This window comes from Acomys minous (genome assembly GCF_964271855.1).
Source record: "Acomys minous genome assembly, chromosome: 8".
Lineage (NCBI taxonomy): Eukaryota > Metazoa > Chordata > Mammalia > Rodentia > Muridae > Acomys > Acomys minous.
In genome coordinates, this window is record NC_140489.1 from 50,961,503 (window position 1) to 50,973,611 (window position 12,109).

A 12,109-nucleotide genomic window follows, 5' to 3' on the forward strand; every position below is an offset into this window, starting at 1 on the left:
GCTGCACAATGTTTTTTAAATCCTCATGAAAAGTGAACAGTTTAATAGTGAGAGGAAAAACAACCTAGCATCTTTGCTTTCAATTTTAAAGGTAAACAAATTCTTTTGTTACTGACTCCTGAAACACATCTTTAATTGTTAAAACACAAACACAAGCCTACCACACTAATTATGTCTTCATAGGAATGGCTGTGTATTTGTACGCAGAAAGGCGGCAGACAGCAGGGTAGAGTGACATAACACTGTGCAAAAGCTGCTAAAAGGCAATGAGGGATAGTCATTTTAAAAATTAATTTAAAACAATTTCCAAATGTGCTGAGGGAAAACAAAAACCATTAACCAGTATTATTAATATTCACAACATCTGCTCCACAATCATGAATCAAGTCCCTCGGTTCAAACTTACTGTTTAATATAGCTGCTTCAAATACCCTATTAGTCTCTAGTTCATCATACACATAGAAGATAGCTTTAATTTAAATTTCTTATAAGCCTATCAAATATTTTTTATAAAAGGATGTACACTCTCTGTGTGCAGGATTATATGTAGGATTGGCTTGTTGTTATCTTGCCTTAGAGAAATCTACTCACAGCCTGTCATTTCTCCCAAATACAATTGTAATTGAAAGCAATTACAAGTCTCTCTTTCTATGTACTGCACTTGTTCAACTTAGAGATCATGATTTCCTCTTCTCTTGTATCTTCAGGCATAACATTTGTGATGTCTGCTGTCTTTAGGCAGGGTCCAGATTATATTCATTCCTCTATACAAATTGATGTGTTTTATTCAAGAGAAAGATGTTTTCTTCAAGGATGCCAAATACAAATAGTCAAAACACCATAAATGTAACAGTTATATAATTCCTGATTTTTTCATGGTTCTTCTTGCTGTATGTAATTTATTGTATATATGTGTAATGATATAAATGGATAGGTAAAACAAAAACTTAAAAATGCTAAAATTAAAACAAATTTAAGTATAGATGTAATATATGGGTATCCAACTTCCTAAATCCAAGTTAGATCTGGATCCTCTTTGAAATTTAGCTGATAAGTTCTACTTTATGCTTGAAAGTGAAGCAAGAGATCCCTTACCAAGAAAACAGTTGTATATTGGGGTCTATTATAAAGCCTTCAATTTCAGAGATTCTAAAACCTTTGTCATGCGCTTTACAATCATAACCTTCACATTTCAGTACACACACACAGAGAGAGACAGAGGTAGAGACAGAGAGACAGAGAGACAGAGAGAGACAGAAAGACAGTCAGAGACAGAGACAGAGACAGGGGACAGAGACAAAGACAGAGAGACAGAGAGAGTCTTTAGAGATAAAATCTATAAACAGCTATACAACAAGTAATAACATTTCATTGCCATGTAACATTTGTGAACAAATTCAGATGTAGCTGTCAAGGCCTTTCTAAAATCAGAAAAAAAACTCAAGAGTTAACTTTTGTGATAAATAAGAATTGGCTTGTTACATAAGATCTTAAAGACTCATGTTTCAGTAAACATCTGGTTTGCAAACTCACTCCTAATGTAATTAATTGCATATGCTCTTGCAGGTGATGTGGTTAACTCTCAAGCTATCTATCGTATAGCCAGATTTTCTGAATAAAAATGTATTTCAGGTTCTTCATTTACTTTCTGTTTATTTGCACTCTCAGTTCCTGAAAAAGTTTGTTTAAATTAGTCATTATATAAAATAAAATTTAGAGGTTAAGCATTTTCATTAAAGGCATGTTAGAAGTTTTTGAAAATACATTTCCTCATTGTGCTGCTATTCTTTTTCTTATCATATTTTTGGTGTGTATTTTGGTATTCTCTCTCTCTTCTCTCTCTCTCTCTCTCTCTCTCTCTCTCTCTCTCTCTCTCTCTCTCTCTCTCTCTCTCTGTCTCTCTCTCTGTGTGTGTGTGTGTGTGTGTGTGTGTGTGTGCATGTGCACGCATGCAAGCATGTGTATGTGTGCATGTGTATCTGTGGATGAGTGTGTAAACCAGAAGTGGGTGTCCTCCTTTTTCTCCACACATTACTTACCATGGCAGAGTCATCTTCAAACCCCAGTGATTTAGCTAGACTAGCTAGTCATCAATCCCCCTGGGATCTGTCATCTCCACATCTCCACCTCTTGAGTAACAGACCTAGCATACATACCTAGCTGTTAGTCTATGAGCTGGAAGTGACCCTGTGCTTCTTGCACAGCAAGTGCTTTTTAAAAAATGTTTTATTGCTTCTTTGAGAATGTCACATCTGCACTCCAATCCCATTCATTTACCAGTTCCTTTCTGTCTTCCTTTCACCCTGGCAACCTCCCCCGAAAAAAAAAAGAAGATTATTAATAATAATGAACATCTTGTTGTGGAAGCCATAGTGTGTCACAGTATGTTCCACAGTATACCCTTTTGTCCACACATCTTTGCTTGCAAGTGTTCATTGCAATGAATCATTGGTCTGTTTCCAAGCCTCTGGCTTCTACTACACTATCAATGTGGGACCCTGACAGGACTCCTTTTAGATATGTTGTTGTTTCCCTGTGCCATGAAGATCTTGAAGCTTTAGATCTACAGGACCCGCCCTTTCTTTATTGGAGTGGGCCAACTTAAAGCCCTGGATTTGGGCCTGAGCTGTAGCAGAGTTGGTAATCCCTCCAATTCTCCTGCATGCACACCACCAGAGTGAGTTCTCCTGCCCCATGCCTGCTACCTCACCCCAATGTCACAGCCGGCAAGAGGCAGTATCAGTGCTCCTGCTCTCTTGTCCTCAGGGTGACTCACTTGCCTCTTTGCCACCAGACCACTTCTACTGGGCTGCCCAGGTGAAGGTCATGGCCTGCTCTCCCAAGTACTGCAGCCAGTGAGAGGCAGGGGCAGCTCCTCAGTACTCAGGACCTCAGAACCTGCCTTCCCATTTGCGACAGATGAGGGGCTAATGGTGCTGGGGGCACAGGACACAGCAAGTACTTTATCCTCTAAGCCATATCCTCAGAATTCAATACAAGTTTTCATATATGCCTATAGCATGCGGTTTTTTTCTTAGTCACGCCCCTTCACCTGCTCTTTTGGATCCTATTCTTCTACTGGAGAGTCTCCCTTCTGTTTACACATCACTTTCCCTAGAAGCCAACTCAGATACCAAGCATGGTATCACTCTTCCGGCATTTTGATTATTGCTTTTCATAGTGAATTCCACTACTGAGGATGATATGATTGATTTTTCTGTTTCTGTGTATGTTTTTTGAAATAGTCTCACTTTATAGCCCAGTTGGCCTGGAACGCATGACAATCTTTTTGTGTTGGTGTCTCAAGTACTGGAAATATAGAGATGAGCTGCCACAGCTGGAGCTAATTTCGTTTTTATTTACATCTAGTAAGATTCCACTGTGTACTGATACCACTTTTTCTTTGTTCATTCGTCTCCCGGATGAAGAACTTGGCTTCTATAACTCATGCTTCAGTAAACACCACAGGCGTTTCTTTGTTGTGCTGATCCATATCTCTTCATTTATATTGTCATGTATGTGTATTATACTTTGCTATGCTGATCTATATACCTTTATATATGTGTGTGTATTACACTTTGTTATGCTGATCTGTATGCCTTCATATGAGTGTGTGTGTATTACTCTTTGTTATGCTGATCTATATGCCTTCATATATATTGTCAGTAGGGGAGGATCTGGATTATAAGGAAGTTCTGCTAATGGGGGAACCTTTTGCCTTTATCGTCAGTGGACTCTCAAAGGGAACTGCAGGTTCATCTGGGCAGGCTTGACTTCTACTATAGAGAAGGCAGTGAAACATCTGTAGTTGTAACTGGGTTATGAGTGTTATGTGGGAATCTTAAGGTAGGATGGCAAGTTCTCATCACTCCTTTTACAGTGACATTAGATTTGTATGGGGAAATTCTCTTGGAAAAGATGGAAATGTGAGAATGTGCACTGCCACAAGAATGTATAACATCAGTCATGGATGACAGTGGGCTTCTTCTTAATTAGTCCTACTGACAGCATCAACAATGCAGTTGGCAGGGTGTTTGGATCTGGCTGAGAATAAATATTTGCTGTCCTGATGAGGAAGGATGGGCTGAGGTAGTAGGAGAAAACTGTTTCTCTGTGCTCATGTCAGTTTTGGAATAGTATAAAGCAGGGACAATGTTCTGGTGGTATCAGGAATTCTGAAATGAGAGAAAAGTGAGCTTACACTATATCTCTGGTGGCACACTACTAAACACAGGCATCTAAATGTTGTAGCCTTAATATGTGGTAATTCTCAGGGAACACTTGAATTATATGTGAAAGAAATTATTTTCCCTGTCACAGTAACGTGTGCCCAGATTTAATATATCAGATGACAAATAGTGGTGCTTACAGATGATGCAGGTGATGAGGAAGTGTATAGCCATATTGCAGAAAAAATCACATTTTATTCATAGCACATAATGATATTGACTAGTTAATTACATTGGAAACAAAGTTCTGGACGGAGGAGTTTTGAAGGCGACGGGTGTCGTAAAGTTTAGGTTTAAGGCTGTTTTTTTCTACAAAGAAAAGACTGGGGATAATCCAGAATCATTTGCTACTGTGGCCAAAAACCATTTGCTCACACATCCTAGTAGAAGAATGAAGTTACAACTTTCAGTCATTTCTGGGTGGAGACTCCAAGTGTGTAGAGTTATCAATCTTTTCAATGCACATCAACTCCTACAGTCATTCCTATGAGCCAGCTGCTGTAAGTGATCCCAATTCTAGGAATGGAGAAGCTGGATGTCTTCCCTGCCTGTCTCTGTTCTCAAAACAATGACCTCAGACCTGATGCACCTAAATTGATGTCATGAGGCAGATGTTCCTGGAAACAACGGGACACTGCCCCATGTTGGTCACTCACCCCACCTTCATTGTAAGGCCACTCTTCTTCAGCAGGGTTAGCCAAGTGGGTCTTTAGGTGGCTATGCTCCACCTTGATACCCTGAAGTTCCAGTCACAGATATGTGAAAATGTCTCTTTTGTACCTATAGATCTTTTCAAGAGTGGTGGGAATTGACAGTCAGGGTACTTCCAATATAGGGTGAAATTCATCATAGCTCAGATATAATGCAGAATACTCTACAGTTGCACCTGGTAAGTGTGTGTAAGTGAAGCTGTTCAATGCACTATGACCCTTCTGTCAAAGTATTTCTTCCTCAAGATCCATACAGATTACTACTCGGAGGCAAAAGTGAGTATTTTCTTGGGTTTGCTGCAAGGGTTAGGGTAGGTTCGCTGATCAGATCTCATCAGCACACTTTTCTATGCCGCCTTTTCAAAGTTTGTCCCAGGTGATAGTGTTTGTGAGTCTGTGCTGCCCACCAGCTGTTCACACAAGTGTATTCAGGCTTTTTCATTAAGGCTTACCATGCAGGAAACTGAAGTGTTTGTTCCTTGTTTACTAAATCTTCACACATTTGAGGTTTTCTTCAAAATACAATTCTCTTGTTTAGAAAAGTAAAAGTAAACAATATGTTCTTACAGATGCAATAATTGTGGAAAGAATAAGCAAGTATGATACGTGTTTGTTTATTTTACTTGAAAATTGGGAAAAGCTTAAAAATACAATAGGGGAAAACATTTTAAAAGATAAATTATAGTATGCTTATGGATTTAACTCAGTTGTAGTGTGTGCGCCTGATATGCGTAAAGCCTTGGAGTCAATATTAACACTACAAAGCTTATTGTTGCAAATAGCTCGAAAAATTTTTTAAAAGTAGAAAACAATCCTGAAATTAAGAATCTGAAAGTGTAACACTGTTGCATTCTTATAAGTGAAGTATGTGCTCAACTTAAGAAAATAAAAAATTGATAATGAAGAAGAATTTGATATAAGTGAATAGGCAAAAATGTAGCCAGAATATATTTAAAGAGGCTGTGTAGCTAGAATAGACAAAATAGATAAAAATAGGTATCGGGATGTACCTCACTGATAGAGCATTTGCCCACCATATACAAGACCTTGAGTTCAATACTCAGCTGCACGCACGCACACACACACACACACACACACACACACACACACACACATATACAAAATAAAAGTCTAAACTCTGTGATGACAATAAACAAGTAGGTAATGTCACACCAGAAGACTTTAGTAGCATGTACCTTCATAAAGACTACAGAAAGCAGATCAAAAAGCAGAACAATCTGGAGCAGGAGCTGTCTCTGACTCTGTTGCCTGCCTTTGGATCCTGTTCCCATGGCTGGGCTGCCTTGTCTGAGCTCTGTGGGAGAAGAAGTGCTTAGTTCAGCTGCAACTTGATGTGCCTGGGTGGGTTGGTACCCACAGGAGCAGGAGTAAAGGGAGAGGGGTGTGAGAGTACATCTGGGAAGATAGGAGAAAGCGATAAAGTGATTAAATAAATTAATGAGTGAAAAAAGTTGTAATAATAAAAGCAGTTTTTAGCTTAGTGTGTTATTATTGTTACTATAAAATTCTATACTATATTTTGTTAGTATATACAAATCTGAGTTTCATTGTGACATTTTTATACATACATATATATATATATTTAGATAGTGTATTAACTTGATCACCATTCCCCTCAACACCTTCTTCCTGGTTGGTCTATTCCTGTCCCCTGATAGTGACTAATGACTCTTCTGCTTTCATCACACATTATGCTCACCATTCTCCTCTTCTCTCTTCATAAAAAAATAGATTGTGTACAATAAAATTATATAAATGTTAGTAAATATTTTCTTCAAATTACTGAATTGTAAACTTTTTTTCTGATAAATAATTGTGACAGTCTGAGGAATCGTGTTGTAAATAGAATATTGTTTGTATGTACCTCCAGAAGATTGTTCTGTGAAATAAACTCCATTATCAAAATAAATACATGAATAAATATCCTCTCTCTCCCATCTCATAGCATCCTTTCTACTTTCATCTCAGTCTCTCTGTCTGTCTGTCTCTGTCTGTCTGTCTGTCTGTCTCTCTCTGTCTCTGTCTCTCTCTCTCTCTCTCTCTCTCTCTCACACACACACACACACACACTCTATTCCTCTGAATAATGATATATTCAATTTTATCCTTTCTTTGCTACGAACATTTAATTCTATGGAAACCTGGTAAATAACCACTTAAATGTATGTGCTACACTATTTTCATATAATTTTTTTGTTTTTGAAATATTTTATATTTTACACTACACATACATGTTTTGTCTATATAACTATGGCCTATTTATAAATGTATCAGCTAATATTCAAGTGACTATTGGTTTCTAGAGACATGCATACTTCTGAATCTAGTATGAATAGTATACTTATCAAGTTTTTTTATCTATATATATTTAAATGATATCAACCTAGTTCATGTTTTTTAATTTTTTATTAAGTTATTCTTGTTACATCTCAATGGTTATGCCATCCCTTGTATCCTCCCATTCTTCCCTCCCTCTCATTTCCCCCTTATTCCCCTCCCCTATGACTGTTCTTTATTCAAGTGTAAATGTACAATTTCATCAAAGATCTGTGACACAAATAAATGTTGGTAATATTAGTCATGTAGAAGCTGCTACTGAAATACAATGTACTTCAATTTTATATGCCATGTATTCTAAATATGCTGTAACTGAGCTAGAAAGAACTAACAAAAACAGTTTCTGTAGAGATATGTTTGAAAAGCTAATAAAATGATATTATGAATAATTTTAGCCTACAAAATTTAAAAACCCAGTAAAAATGAAAAATAATAAAATATGCTAAATGAAATAGGAAGGTATAAACATATTTTTTACGTGCTGTAACAAAATAAGCCCAGAAATACTCCAATAAGTAGAGCTAACTACGGCTGCAGCAGTGAACTCTGCTCTGCTGTTCTATTTGGGACAGTGGTAATGCACATCATAAATATGTTGTTAAATGAAGGTGGAAAACAGAAATACTCAATTTTATGAAGCCAGCAAAATTCGGGCTGAGATATTACATGATTGAAAAAATTTAGACGTGAAATCATTATTTCTTGAAGACATTTAGTAAATAATTATTATCCAGCGACAACCTCAGTCCCAGTCTTCAATCCCACAGTGACTGAGCCTTAAGCCAGGTGCTCACAGTACACTGTGCTTCTTTTAAACATTGCACTGAGCTATCACAAGACTGTAGAGCCTTCCCTCCCACCTGGCCTTGGGGGCACTGGTTGGTGGTTCCTTAGCCCTTCCTTCAAATCACGTTGCCTTCATAAAACATGGTAACTGTGATTGTAGTGTTTATGTGTGTTCAGGTATTCCAATTAAAAAACTCAAGAGAACTTTATCAATAGAAAAAAAAGTAATAAAAGTGGCAAAGAAAGAAAAAAGTCTGTCAGCTCCCCCTGTTTGGATGTTGCCTGTTGCCAGGCCCTGGAAATCTTGTACCTGACAGCAGACTACAGTAACTCTCAACAGAAAGAAAGCAAGAAGAAATACAGCATGGAGACCAGCAGAAACAGTGTGTCTAGAGGGGATGTTGCTGCTGTTTGCTGAGTTGCTAATTCTGCAGCAAAGGGCCACCCCTTTGCTGTTTAATTCATCACTCAGCAGAGTTAAATTGTCCCGGTTCTTGACCTGCAAATCACTGCACAATAATTAAATGTGACGTACTAATGGTTAGAGTGCAGCATCCACCATCTATGAACATCAAGACATTTATGAATTTTTACAAAGTGCCTCAAGATATCCCCAGAGAAAGGCTCTGTGGCAAACACAAACATTTCCATTATTCACAACAATACTTGAATTATATAATGCTTTTGCTCCAGGCCTCTGAGAGACCTTTTACAGGACTGTTTACTTGTAAAAAGTCTATAGTGTGCTTATTTCATTGTCTTTTAAGCAGGAACATTACCTATAGGCCTCAGAACCTGCAAAGCTTGTGTGATGACTTTACCCTCCCCACATCAAACATGAATTGTGGAACATGCTGAGAATCTGCTGAAAGTGCAGAAGGCATCACGGCCTGACAAGAACTCCCATCAGCACACACTGCTTATTTAAACCACATTCCTATCTCATTTTGCCAGCATTTTAGTTTGTTTTGTTCCATACTATTTTGTCTTTTTTTTATAACTGAATATAACTAGTGCAACCATAATGTTATATAAATTATAGGCAATTTTTACTTAAAAGGTACAAAAAGCAGTTAACTTCAAATATTGAACTCAAAACTCATAAAAACTAAAAAATACTTTTATAAAAATATTGATTTCTACCTACAATAATATTATTACACAAATGAAAATTTGGAGTGAATATCTATTAATAAAGTTTTTATTAAGAATATTGCTTATCTAGTCTTTTGCTATGCATAAGTCTTCTATATACTGATTTGAGGTTAATTTTTAAACAAATTATAACTGCTAAGATATTTGAAACTAAATAATTAATGTGTTTTTCATATAATCAGGTTACTGTCTTTAAAACATTTTTTACAAATGACCTAATGTATGTAAAACATCGTAAAAAAAAGAAACGAAAGACAGTATATCAATTATTGCCATGGAGGAAAACATGAAGGGCACCAAATATGTGTTTTCAACAGCACATGTAATTACCAAACACAACTTTAACTCCTAGTAGCTTAAAAGTGATACTTATTTCTCTCTTGTAGAATGAGTCATTACCTGGGGTCTTGCTAAACCCAGCTGAGAGATTCCAAGGTCATGACTTGAATTTGAACTTGATATTACTTTTCGTTTTGCTTGAATACAAGCTCTGACTCCTGGCATCATTTCCTGTGACAAATGGCAGAAGTCTGAGAGGGCAAACCAAGGAGTGAGTGTACACATAGCAATATTGTTCTTAGCACAGCCACCAGCCAACACAGACTATGTGATGAAACTCAAACTCCACAGTGAAGGGGAGATATGACTGACTTACTCTTTTCCACTTTTGTCCACAGATGGTGTGATGGACGACTCTTCAACACAGAGAGGGGTTAAGAATTGAAAATAACCTAACAGCACTTTAGAAAAATCACTCCTATATTTTTGAAGATATGTTTCTGTATATAAATACTTCTGAGTCTTTTTTAAAGTAATTCATTCAGATTGTATCTCAATTGTTATCCCCTCACTTGTATCCTCCCATTCCTCCCTCCCTCCCTCTTTCATCCTATTCCTCTCCCCTAGGTCTGTGACAGAAGGGGACCTCCTGCCCACCATAAGATCACAGCCTATCAGGTCCCATTCTGGTAGCCTGTTTAGCCTTGTCTGAGTGACACCAGGCCTCTCCACCAAGGGGAAGTGGTCAAATAGTGGCACCAGAATTCATGTCAGAGTCAGTCCCTGCTCTCCACACAACTGTGGAGAATGTGGTGTCTATTGCCTACATCTGAATAGGCGTTTTAGGTTTACTGAATGTATTGTCCTTAGTTGGTACAGTACTTTGAGCAGAGCCCCCTAGATCCAGATCTGCCTTGATTGTCTTCTTGAAGGTTTCTAAGCCCTCTGGATCCTTCTATTTCCCCATTCTTCCATACCTCTTTCACCTGGAGTCCCACTAGGAAGTCCCAGCATCTATTCCAATCTCCTGCTAAGTGAAGACTTTCAGGGGACATCCCTTCTGCGCTAGTGTCACACCAAACCAAATAACCCAATTAAGAAATGGGGTTTAGAATTAAACAGAGAATTCTCTCTCTTTTTAAAATTTTTATTTAAATAATTTATTCAGATTACATCTAATTTGTTATCCCTTCACTTGTATCTTGCCGTTACCCCTCCCTCTATCTTTCCTCCTATTCCCCTCCCCTAGGTCTGTGACAAAAGGGGACCTTGTCCCCTACTATAAGATCACAGCCTCTCAGGTCTCTTCCTGGTAACTTGCTTACTGTTCCTCTGAGTGTTACCAGGTCTCCCCACCAAGGGAAAGTGGTCAAATAGGGGGCAACAGAGTTTATGTCCAAATCAGTCCCTGTTCACCATACAACTGTGGAGAATGTGCTGTCCATTGGCTAGATCTGGATAGGGGTTCTAGGTTTACTGCATGCCATTGACCTTGCTTGTCACAATAGTTTGAGCTGACCCACCTGGGTTCAGATCCACCAGCCTTAATGGTCTTCTTGTAGGTTTCTAGGAGCCTCTGGATCCTTCTATTCCCCCATTCTTCCTTATCTTTTTCACCTAGGTCTCAAAAGAAGTCCCAAAGATGCTCGACCATACAACAAGGACATATGCTCAGCAATGTTCATAGAAGCTTTATTTGTAATAGCCAGAACCTGCAAACAACCTAGATGTCCATCAGTCAAAGAATGGATAAAGAAACTTTGGTACATTTACACTATGGAATACTACTCAAATATTAAACAACAAGGAAATGCAGAAATTTGCAGGCAAATGGATGGAACTAGAAACGATCATCCAGATTGAGTTAATCTAGGCCCAGCAACATACATATGGCGTATACTCACTTGTAATTGGGCACTAGCCCAACAGAGATGTCCCCTGAAAGTCTTCACTTAGCTGGAGATTGGGATAAGCAGAGAATTCTCAAATGAGGAATATAGAATCGCTGACAAACACTTAAAGAAATGCTCAACATCCTTAGTCATCAGAGAATTGCAAATCGAAATGACACTGAGATTCCATCTTACACCCATCAGAATGGCTAAGATCAAAAATTCAAGTGACAGCACATGCTGGCGAGGATGTGGGGGAAGGAGGAACACTCCTTCATTGCTGGTGGGAGTGCACACTTGTACAACCAATTTGGAAAGCAACCTGGAGCTTTCTCAAAAAACTGGGAATAGGGTTACCTCAAACCCAGCTATTCCACTCCTTGGAATTTACCCAAAAGATGCTCAACCACACAAGGACACATGTTCATAGCAGCCTTATTCATAATAGCCAGAATCTGAAAACAACCTAGATGTCCCTCAGTTGAAGAATGGACTGTGGTACATTTACACTATGGAATCTACTCTGATATTAAAAACAAGGAATCTTGAAATTTGCAGGCAAATTGGTGGAACTAGAAATGATCATCCTGAGTGAGATAACCCATACTCAGAAAGATATACATGGTATATACTCACTTATAAAAGGACATATATTCAGTAAATCTTTCTAAAGGGCAACTCTAGGCCATGTACTGAAATG